The sequence below is a fragment of the Lactuca sativa genome, chromosome 8 (genome assembly GCF_002870075.4).
Source record: "Lactuca sativa cultivar Salinas chromosome 8, Lsat_Salinas_v11, whole genome shotgun sequence".
Taxonomy (NCBI): Eukaryota; Viridiplantae; Streptophyta; class Magnoliopsida; order Asterales; family Asteraceae; genus Lactuca; species Lactuca sativa.
The window spans coordinates 183,736,733-183,747,424 of record NC_056630.2 but is presented as its reverse complement, the minus strand read 5'-3'; the positions used below and the strand labels follow the sequence as shown (position 1 = coordinate 183,747,424).

Sequence of the window (10,692 nt, the reverse complement as noted above, 5' to 3'; positions counted from 1 at the left end):
GCTCATCTGATCGATAACCTCAGACGGCACCGATCCACCCGGAACTCTCTCTCCAGCTCCCGATCCTGATCCGGATCCACTCTCATCATGCCTCGGAATCTCCATACTGAAAAACACCATACCAAAACTCAGACTCATCCCACAAACCTGGGATCCAACTCTCTCAACCCACCCTAGAGATCATGGTTTCCCAGATACGCATATGGGTCCTGTGCTTTCAGTAGTACGGGCACATACTACCTTCCACACCTACCCATATTTGTATGAAGTACTACCACAATACCCTAGAGAACATGCATAACAACGATCAACCCTCACCACCAGAGGAACACTGAGAATCTCCCATAAGGGTCCCTAGGCTACAGGCATCACAAATCAGGCAACATTATCATGAAATCCTGAAGATCCCTAGCCTAACTCTAGCATGGTGTTCTATCAAAGCTCAATAAAACAAGTGTCACGAATGGTAAATTTGGGGTTACTTACTGGCTCCAGCTGATCATACCTCCGCGTCCCCCTTTTACTTAATTTGAAAACCATTTTAATTTCTCTTTTAAAACCTTCCTCGATTTGAGACTGGAGTTACACGAGTGTTCCTCCAATTCACTCAAACCAAGGCTCTGATACCAACTTGTAACGACCAAAATTGCAAAACAATTAAAAATTTTCAAAAACCACCCATTTTAATAACGTTGTTACAAAAAGGTTTTCAACACATTATTTAATAGAGTATTCTTCCTAGGTTCAAATCATAAAACACCAACACGGGGAACGGTACGATCACGCCTTTGCCTTGCCACAGACTCCTGAGAACCTGAAAACATAAAACCACAACTGTAAGCCCGAAAGCTTAGTGAGATACCCCCAAAAATACCAACCACAAATGCGCCTTTCCAGGCCACGACCTTCTGGTCCAATACATATTGCCTTCCGGCCCATAGCATATTGCCTTCCGGCCCATAACATATTGCCTTCCGGCCCATAACATATCGCCTTCCGGCCCATAACATAAAATGCCCACATAACAGATCATAGAACAGCCATACATATCAGGTCAAACCCTAGACCAAGCAACTGTGCACATAACATATAATCATACAACAGATCACAGTCAGCAAATCGATCAACAGATCACATAACATATCATTACCCTAACCAAGATACCTGCCTAACCGGTCACTAGCATAATATCGCCCTACGAATCAGTCAACATACTAATTACACACATACGCTTTTCTAGGCCATGACCTTCCGGTCCGTATCGCAATGCCTTCCGGCCCACAACATGTAATGCCTTCCGGCCCACTACATATAATGCCTTCCGGCCTATATTCCGCAATATCATAACAACAGACATTACCCGGATTTCCATCCGAGAAAGGGTCGGCCTTGGTGCCTTAAACCCTATTGATATAGTGAGGATAACTCACCTCGAAACTGCCGACTGAACAGATAACCCAAGCTGCTCCGATCACTGATACTATCTCCACCTCTGGACAGCCACCAATGCACTGAACTCAAACAATAATCAACAATTACCAAAATACCCCTGGAAACCACTGGTCAACCCTTGGTCAAAGACAAGGTCAAAGTCAACCCCTGACTGACCCTACTCGCCGAGTCAACCCGATGACTCGCCGAGTTCCCATACTCAGAACTTCACTCAATCCGCGACCTAACTCGTCGAGTCACCCCGAGACTCGCCGAGTCCCACAACTTCTGAGTCCTCTTGCACACAACTCACCGAGTCATCCCTTGACTCACCGATTCTCGACTCAACCAGAGAATATCGGAACTCTTCGACAAGACTCGCCGAGTCCAAGAACAGACTCGCCGAGTCTATGGCTATCTTCAACCTACTCGCCGAGTTGTTCATACAACTTGCCGAGTTCCAGGCCATCTTCATCCAACTCGCCGAGTTGTTCTTCCAACTCGCCGAGTCCCAGCTCATCTTCAAACAACTCGTCGAGTACACCCATGTGACTCGCCGAGTACCACCGGTCTGAATCCATACAGAAGCACTCCAAGCCATGCAATTGATCCAAAACATAGATCTATCTTCCTACAACCCCTTCATCACGTAAAGTGGCAAACTTTATGTGAATCCAAAGAGATCTAGGCTTTTTTGCACTTTGGTTTAGGGTTTGGGACATGTAAGCTTCACTAAACACTCCAACACATGGACTTTCATGCTCTCTGATTCTTCTCCATTCCAGATCTGAGGTAGCAACCTCAGATCTAACCTCTAAACTTCATTTTACATCCATAGACAAGTTCCCACAAACCCCAAAATGAAGAAACAACATAATAATAGCCCGAGAACGAGATATTACCTCCAAGGGATGACCCAACTGCAAAGTAATTCGAATCCAAGCAAAGCCCCTTGCTCCAAGCCTTCAATCTCCCAAAATCCCTTCAATAATCATCTCCTTCAAGCTCCCAAATGAGATATGATCACTCACACATGAAGGCTAATGGTTTCTGGACTTAGGGATGAATAAAGAGGCTGAGAGTGGGCTGTTATGTTCTTTATATAGGGCTCAACCCCGGGAATTAGGGTTTTCTCCACTCAGCACCTACTCGTCGAGTCCTCCTTATCGACTCGCCGAGTCGGCTACTTAACACGCGACCCAGTCGCGACTCCACTCGCCGAGTCCATCCATGGACTCGCCGAGTCACTCTTCCACAACTTACTCTTTTAGCCCTTCAACTCTACTCTTGATGTTTCGGGATGTTACAATTCTCCCCCACTTATATTAGGCTTCGCACTCGAAGCCTATAACAACTCCACTCCAAGGATACTCCCACTACGCTCCACCTGGCCTTAACCGGACCAGGTCCCTCAAGGCATACTTATCGAAAATCGAACACACTTTCCCCTCCTTCACGGTGTCCTGACCACCGTCTCGAACCGGGCACCGACTGTACCCCTGATCATCATTCTCAATAACTGAGAATTACCCAATATACAACTCTGCTCCAAACCTCAGCAATCACTCGACCCATAAGGGTTAGAAATCCATGAACCATCGGATCCCCGATCCGAATCCCACTCTATCCATTCCGGGACGACTAAGAGAGCCATTCTCAATCTCAGAGCAACTCTCACGAGTTCTCCCCTTGCAACCGCATACACATGCTGAACTAGCTCTAACACCCTCAGGTTGGGAAAATCTGATACACTGATAATACCCTCAAACATCCACCAGGATGAACCACTAATAAACACCCCATACCCTGATCAGAATCACACTGAGAGTTCAAGACTCTCTCTCCCCCTGCATCCCTTCCGAGCCTCTTGGCTCTACACATGCGGGTTTCCGTCCGCGACCTCAGCAGACATTCCAAACCGGATGAGCTTCTAATCCACTGCCGCAAACACACTATTCAATAACCATACTCGAATTGCTTTAATCATAACTCTGCTCTGCCGCTTTCACTTCCGTGAAGTTGCACTCCCTCTCGGAGTTACACGCCTCTTACCTCTTTCTCTTCCTTTACCAAGGAATCCACCCGACCATAATGTCACTCCGACAAATACCACGGTGCTCGCCCTACGCTACACCACCCTTAGCGTGTCTGCTATCCATCCAACACACTTACTCTGACTCTCCTCGTAGGGACTCTCAAGCCCATGCACTACCTCAACTAAACAAGATCACTATTCGGGGCCAGACCTTCCAATGCAATCACACTGCAACATACACAATCCGCAATCTCAAACTGATCCAACAATACCAGCAGAGTCTCCAGCATGACTGGACCGACTCACATAACACATATTAGCCACTCAAGGCTATATCTCTGTGGGTCCGTACACCCAAACTCTGTGAACCCTCAGGTTCTAACTCTGGGAACCTTCCGGTTCCAACTCTATAAACATGCACAGCATAAATCCCATAGAATTAATGCAGTACAACACATCACGTACATAAAGCATACAAATACTCTGATCACATAACCTCGGTTACCTACTCAAACTTGATCCCGGCCTGCTTCTAGGCCTCCACAATCAAATGCCCTAGGTCTGTATCCCGCCCCGCATGCCCGACACTCGCTCCTATCAGCCTATACTCTAGGCTGACAGAACACTGCTGAATCCCAACAGCTAAGCACCCTCAAATACTCATCGATCTCCCGGAGAATTCTCCAATTCTCCCCCACTTAAAGCACTGACTAACAACCACCGGTCGCCATTAACGACCTTCCAGAACAACCCCACACAAAGAGAACACTTACACACTGACTGCTTCCCACAAGCATAAGCAACCCTCAGCAAAACAAATCTCCTCACTGATCAATCTGCTCAGAAAGAATCCGATCTCCAATTATCCCTTCCACGAATGTAGATGCTACCCGACATTCAACCCAATGCCGCATCTCCACTAATAACCCTCACGAATGATAACTAACGATAGAACAAAACACCAAACTATAATCATACCAAACCCTCAGGGAACAACGGATACCAAGACGAAAACCCAAAACACGAATCCATAACCATGCCAAACCCGCAAAACGACGAATACCGCATCGAAATCCACACAAAGATACCAGCACAAACAATACACCGCAATAATCGCAAGATAACAAGACATCAAGAAAGAAACATACCCGCAGCTGCATCGGACACTACTCTAACCTCCTCTGCCGCAAGCTGATAAGCGCGACCCTGAGCCCCTAGGGGCTCCGCTCCACCCTGACCTCCACCTGAAATCCTCAAAGTGGCCGGTGCTGGAGCCTGCACCGGTCCTGCAGAAAGTTGTGGACAGTTGACCCTCAAATGTCCAACCTGACGACAATGATAACAAATCCTCAAATCCCGAATCGGCACCGATTGCCAACAATCCCGCGCATAGTGCCCCTCCTTTCCGCACTTGCGGCATGCACCACCGGACCAACAAACTCCGGTGTGACCCCTCCCACACTTCCTACAAGTGTGGCCGCTCCGATCCCCCTCTCTAACATCAACGGTCCTGGACCGTTTCGGCGCCGGCTGCGACTGCATCGGAGCCTGCCTCAGCTCACACAACTGCAACTCAACCTCTAACTCACGCCGCCTGGCGGCCTCCTGCAACTCCAACAAGGTCTCGCACCTCTGCGCAGACACGAACTGTCTGATATCCCCCTTGAGCATACTCAGATATCGGGACATCTGAGCCTGCTCCGAAGCGAACTCAGGGCAAAGCATCGCCCTCTCAGTGAACATCCTGGTGATCTCAGTCACCGACTCCGAATCCTGCTTCAGCTCAAGGAACTCCTGAGCCAATCTCTCCCTCTCATCCTGCGGAACATAGCGAGTGCTGAACATCTCTCTGAATTGACCCCATGAAACCGCAGCCCTCTGCGCATCCGAGTATGACCCCGTGGTCAATCTCCACCAATCCTTCGCCCCGAGCCTCAACAGGTTCAGAGCACACCTCACCCTCAGATCAGCAGGGCATGAACACATGAAGAAACACCCCTCCACGTCCGTTAACCACCTCATAGCAACCATCGGGTCCTGAACTCCATCGAAGGTGGGAGGCTCCGCATCATCGAAGTCCCGATACTGACAATCCCTATCAGCTCCTCCTTCTGCCGTTGCTACAGCCACTATAGCTGCCGTGGCAGCCGTCTCCGCAAGAGTCGCATAATGCTCATCAAAATACTCAACCATGGCGGTCTTGATCGACCCAAACAGTTCCGGAAACTCAGCCCGGAACAATGCAGCAACCTCATCATGCAGGATCTCGTGAATCCTCGCATCTAACTCGCTCGTGCTCATCTGATCGATAACCTCAGACGGCACCGATCCACCCGGAACTCTCTCTCCAGCTCCCGATCCTGATCCGGATCCACTCTCATCATGCCTCGGAATCTCCATACTGAAAAACACCATACCAAAACTCAGACTCATCCCACAAACCTGGGATCCAACTCTCTCAACCCACCCTAGAGATCATGGTTTCCCTGATACGCATATGGGTCCTGTGCTTTCAGTAGTACGGGCACATACTACCTTCCACACCTACCCATATTTGTATGAAGTACTACCACAGTACCCTAGAGAACATGCATAACAACGATCAACCCTCACCACCAGAGGAACACTGAGAATCTCCCATAAGGGTCCCTAGGCTACAGGCATCACAAATCAGGCAACATTATCATGAAATCCTGAAGATCCCTAGCCTAACTCTAGCATGGTGTTCTATCAAAGCTCAATAAAACAAGTGTCACGAATGGTAAATTTGGGGTTACTTACTGGCTCCAGCTGATCATACCTCCGCGTCCCCCTTTTACTTAATTTGAAAACCATTTTAATTTCTCTTTTAAAACCTTCCTCGATTTGAGACTGGAGTTACACGAGTGTTCCTCCAATTCACTCAAACCAAGGCTCTGATACCAACTTGTAACGACCAAAATTGCAAAACAATTAAAACTTTTCAAAAACCACCCATTTTAATAACGTTGTTACAAAAAGGTTTTCAATACATTATTTAATAGAGTATTCTTCCTAGGTTCAAATCATAAAACACCAACACGGGGAACGGTACGATCACGCCTTTGCCTTGCCACAGACTCCTGAGAACCTGAAAACATAAAACCACAACTGTAAGCCCGAAAGCTTAGTGAGATACCCCCAAAAATACCAACCACAAATGCGCCTTTCCAGGCCACGACCTTCTGGTCCAATACATATTGCCTTCCGGCCCATAGCATATTGCCTTCTGGCCCATAACATATTGCCTTCCGGCCCATAACATATCGCCTTCCGGCCCATAACATAAAATGCCCACATAACAGATCATAGAACAGCCATACATATCAGGTCAAACCCTAGACCAAGCAACTGTGCACATAACATATAATCATACAACAGATCACAGTCAACAAATCGATCAACAGATCACATAACATATCATTACCCTAACCAAGATACCTGCCTAACCGGTCACTAGCATAATATCGCCCTACGAATCAGTCAACATACTAATTACACACATACGCCTTTCTAGGCCATGACCTTCCGGTCCGTATCGCAATGCCTTCCGGCCCACAACATGTAATGCCTTCCGGCCCACTACATATAATGCCTTCCGGCCTATATTCCGCAATATCATAACAACAGACATTACCCGGATTTCCATCCGAGAAAGGGTCGGCCTTGGTGCCTTAAACCCTATTGATATAGTGAGGATAACTCACCTCGAAACTGCCGACTGAACAGATAACCCAAGCTGCTCCGATCACTGATACTATCTCCACCTCTGGACAGCCACCAATGCACTGAACTCAAACAATAATCAACAATTACCAAAATACCCCTGGAAACCACTGGTCAACCCTTGGTCAAAGACAAGGTCAAAGTCAACCCCTGACTGACCCTACTCGCCGAGTCAACCCGATGACTCGCCGAGTTCCCATACTCAGAACTTCACTCAATCCGCGACCTAACTCGTCGATTCACCCCGAGACTCGCCGAGTCCCACAACTTCTGAGTCCTCTTGCACACAACTCACCGAGTCATCCCTTGACTCACCGATTCTCGACTCAACCAGAGAATATCGGAACTCTTCGACAAGACTCGCCGAGTCCAAGAACAGACTCGCCGAGTCTATGGCTATCTTCAACCTACTCGCCGAGTTGTTCATACAACTTGCCGAGTTCCAGGCCATCTTCATCCAACTCGCCGAGTTGTTCTTCCAACTCGTCGAGTCCCAGCTCATCTTCAAACAACTCGTCGAGTACACCCATGTGACTCGCCGAGTACCACCGGTCTGAATCCATACAGAAGCACTCCAAGCCATGCAATTGATCCAAAACATAGATCTATCTTCCTACAACCCCTTCATCACGTAAAGTGGCAAACTTTACGTGAATCCAAAGAGATCTAGGCTTTTTGCACTTTGGTTTAGGGTTTGGGACATGTAAGCTTCACTAAACACTCCAACATAGGGACTTTCATGCTCTCTGATTCTTCTCCATTCCAGATCTGAGGTAGCAACCTCAGATCTAACCTCTAAACATCCAATTACATCCATAGACAAGTTCCCACAAACCCCAAAATGAAGAAACAACATAATAATAGCCCAAGAACAAGATATTACCTCCAAGGGACGACCCAACTGCAAAGTAATTCGAATCCAAGCAAAGCCCCTTGCTCCAAGCCTTCAATCTCCCAAAATCCCTTCAATAATCATCTCCTTCAAGCTCCCAAATGAGATATGATTACTCACACACGAAGGCTAAGGGTTTTTGGACTTGGGGATGAATAAAGAGGCTGAGAGTGGGTTGTTATGTTCTTTATATAGGGCTCAACCCCTGGAATTAGGGTTTTCTCCACTCAGCGCCTACTCGTCGAGTCCTCCTTATCGACTCGCCGAGTCGGCTACTTAACACACGACCCAGTCGCGACTCCACTCGCCGAGTCCATCCATGGACTCGCCGAGTCACTCTTCCAAAACTTACTCTTTTAGCCCTTCAACTCTACTCTTGAAGTTTCGGGATGTTACAATCTTGGACTCCACAAGTTTCCTCTTCATCTCCAATCCTCAAGGTAAGCTTGGATTCGCAAATATCAACCAAAGCTCTAGCAGTATTTAGTAATGGGCAACCAAGAATGATTGGGGCATTGACATCTTCCTTCATGTCCATAACCACAAAATCAACTGGGAAAACAAAATTCCCATTTTTTTACCAGGATGTCTTCTATAATGCCTCTGGGATGTGTCACAAAACGATTGGCCATGTGAATGGTCATTCTTATAGCCTTCATTTTCTGAATATTCAGCTTCTGGTAAATGAATAAGGCATCAAATTTATGCTAGCCCTTGAATCAGCTAAAGCATAAGTCTTCAGATTATTCCCAAACTCACATGGAAGAGTGAGGCGTCCAGGATCTCCCATCTTCTTAGGTAACTCTCCCGATACGACTCTTGCGCTCTGTTCACTTAGAATAACCTTGGGATCTTTCTTCAACTGCTAACAAGTGTCTATCAAATCTTTTAGGAGCTTCGCGTACTCGAGAATCATAGATAATGACTCGATAAAAGGAGTATTAATTGGAATCCCTTTTACTTACTTCATGAACTCCAGATGCTCCTACTCCAGTGGATGGATAGTAGCTCGGGAAGGGAACGGTAAAGGTGCATTATAAGCCGGATCAAATTATGCAGTTTACTGTTCAGACCAGGACCACGTCGAGAGCATAGAAGACTCACGTCATGAACTCGGTGTTTCAGCAGCATTTTTATTTTCGAGCTTCGACTTCTTTGGCTTCGGTTCGGTCTTCTTTGGCTCCACTTCTAAGGCTTCTAGGAACTCATAAATAGCCTCTTCTTCAGTATCGATCACCATGACATAGGATTGAGTCTTTTTTTCGGGAAATTTTGGTGAAAAATTTTCGTTAGCCAAAGTTGTTAGTTGACCAAGTTGGGCTTCGAGATTGCGTATTGATGCTTGATGATTTCTTAAAGATGTTTTCTGGTCAATCATCGTTTCCTGATGCTCTTTCATCATTGATTGTTGTTCTTTTATCATTATTCTTTGATCCTTAAGTGTTGCATCAATATCATCATGCCTTTTCTTAGAAGCTTCCATAAAACGAACTAGCATGTTTTCCAAGTCAACTTTCATCTCAGTTGGTGGTTGCTCTTTTTGGTAGAAGCCTCGGCCTGTCGGCCTATATTTCTCCTCCTTCTCCTTCTTGTATTCATCATATGGTAGCCACTCTTTCTTTGGTTTTCTCCAGTCTTCATAGTATTTATCTCGATAAGCAAACTTGAGCTCTTTTATTCCCATATTCATCCAAGTAGCAATCCTTAGTCAAGTGTGGACCATTGCACCTTTCACAACCAACTCTTATAGCATGTATTGACTGGTCCATCTTGGTCATCCTCCTATCCATAGTGTTGAGCATGGCTAGTATAGCAACCATGTCTGCAGAACTTCCTCCCTTAATTCCTTTAATGCCTTCATGCCTTGGATTGTGGTACTCACGAGAATGCTTCGCGAACTCTTCAATTAGCACCTTGATCTCATTTGTATTTTTCTTTGTAAGTGGTCCTTGATAATCAAGGAGTTTTCTTGTCATGAAATTGACCCCATCATAGAATATGGATACTTCTTGTTAAATGTTAAGGTAATGTTGAGGACAATTACTTAACAAACCTTTGTAGCGTTCCCATGCCTCGTAAAGTGACTCACCCGGATTTTGATCAAAATTGGCTATTGCCTTCTTGAGTTTAGCTATCTTGGAAGGTGGGAAGAATTGTTCTAGAAATTAATCACGCATCTGTGCCCAAGTAGTGATTGCACCAGGTGGTAATGCCTTCATCCAGTCTTTTGCAGCTCCTTTAAAAGTGACTGGTAGCATCCTCAGTAAAGCTGTCTCTCTAGGAACATTAGGGGCATTGAAATAATCCGCAATGCCATTGACCTCATCTAGATGCTTAACAGCATCCTCATGGTCCTTCCCATAAAATGGAATATCCTTAAGTGCAGTAAGGATGTGTCCTTTCAGCTCGAATGTGGCAGTGGCAGGAATTTCAGGTTGTACTAACCCCTGACCAAAATCATCTCTAATTCGCTTCTTGTAAGCTCCCATAGACATATTCCCAATGTTTGCCATCTCGTTTTCTGGCTCGTCTTCGGATTCATTTCTATGTAGTTCGAATTCTGGGTTAGATTCGTACTCGGATTCTTGTG

At 46.3% G+C, this 10,692-nt stretch overlaps 1 non-coding gene across 1 annotated transcript; it reads left to right on the top strand.

The window, feature by feature from the left end:
• Nucleotides 1–10,124: 10,124 nt before the first annotated feature.
• On the top strand, nucleotides 10,125–10,231 carry LOC111913137 (small nucleolar RNA R71). Its single transcript, XR_002857439.1, has one exon. It is a non-coding gene; the product is annotated as a small nucleolar RNA R71 (small nucleolar RNA).
• Nucleotides 10,232–10,692: the final 461 nt, after the last annotated feature.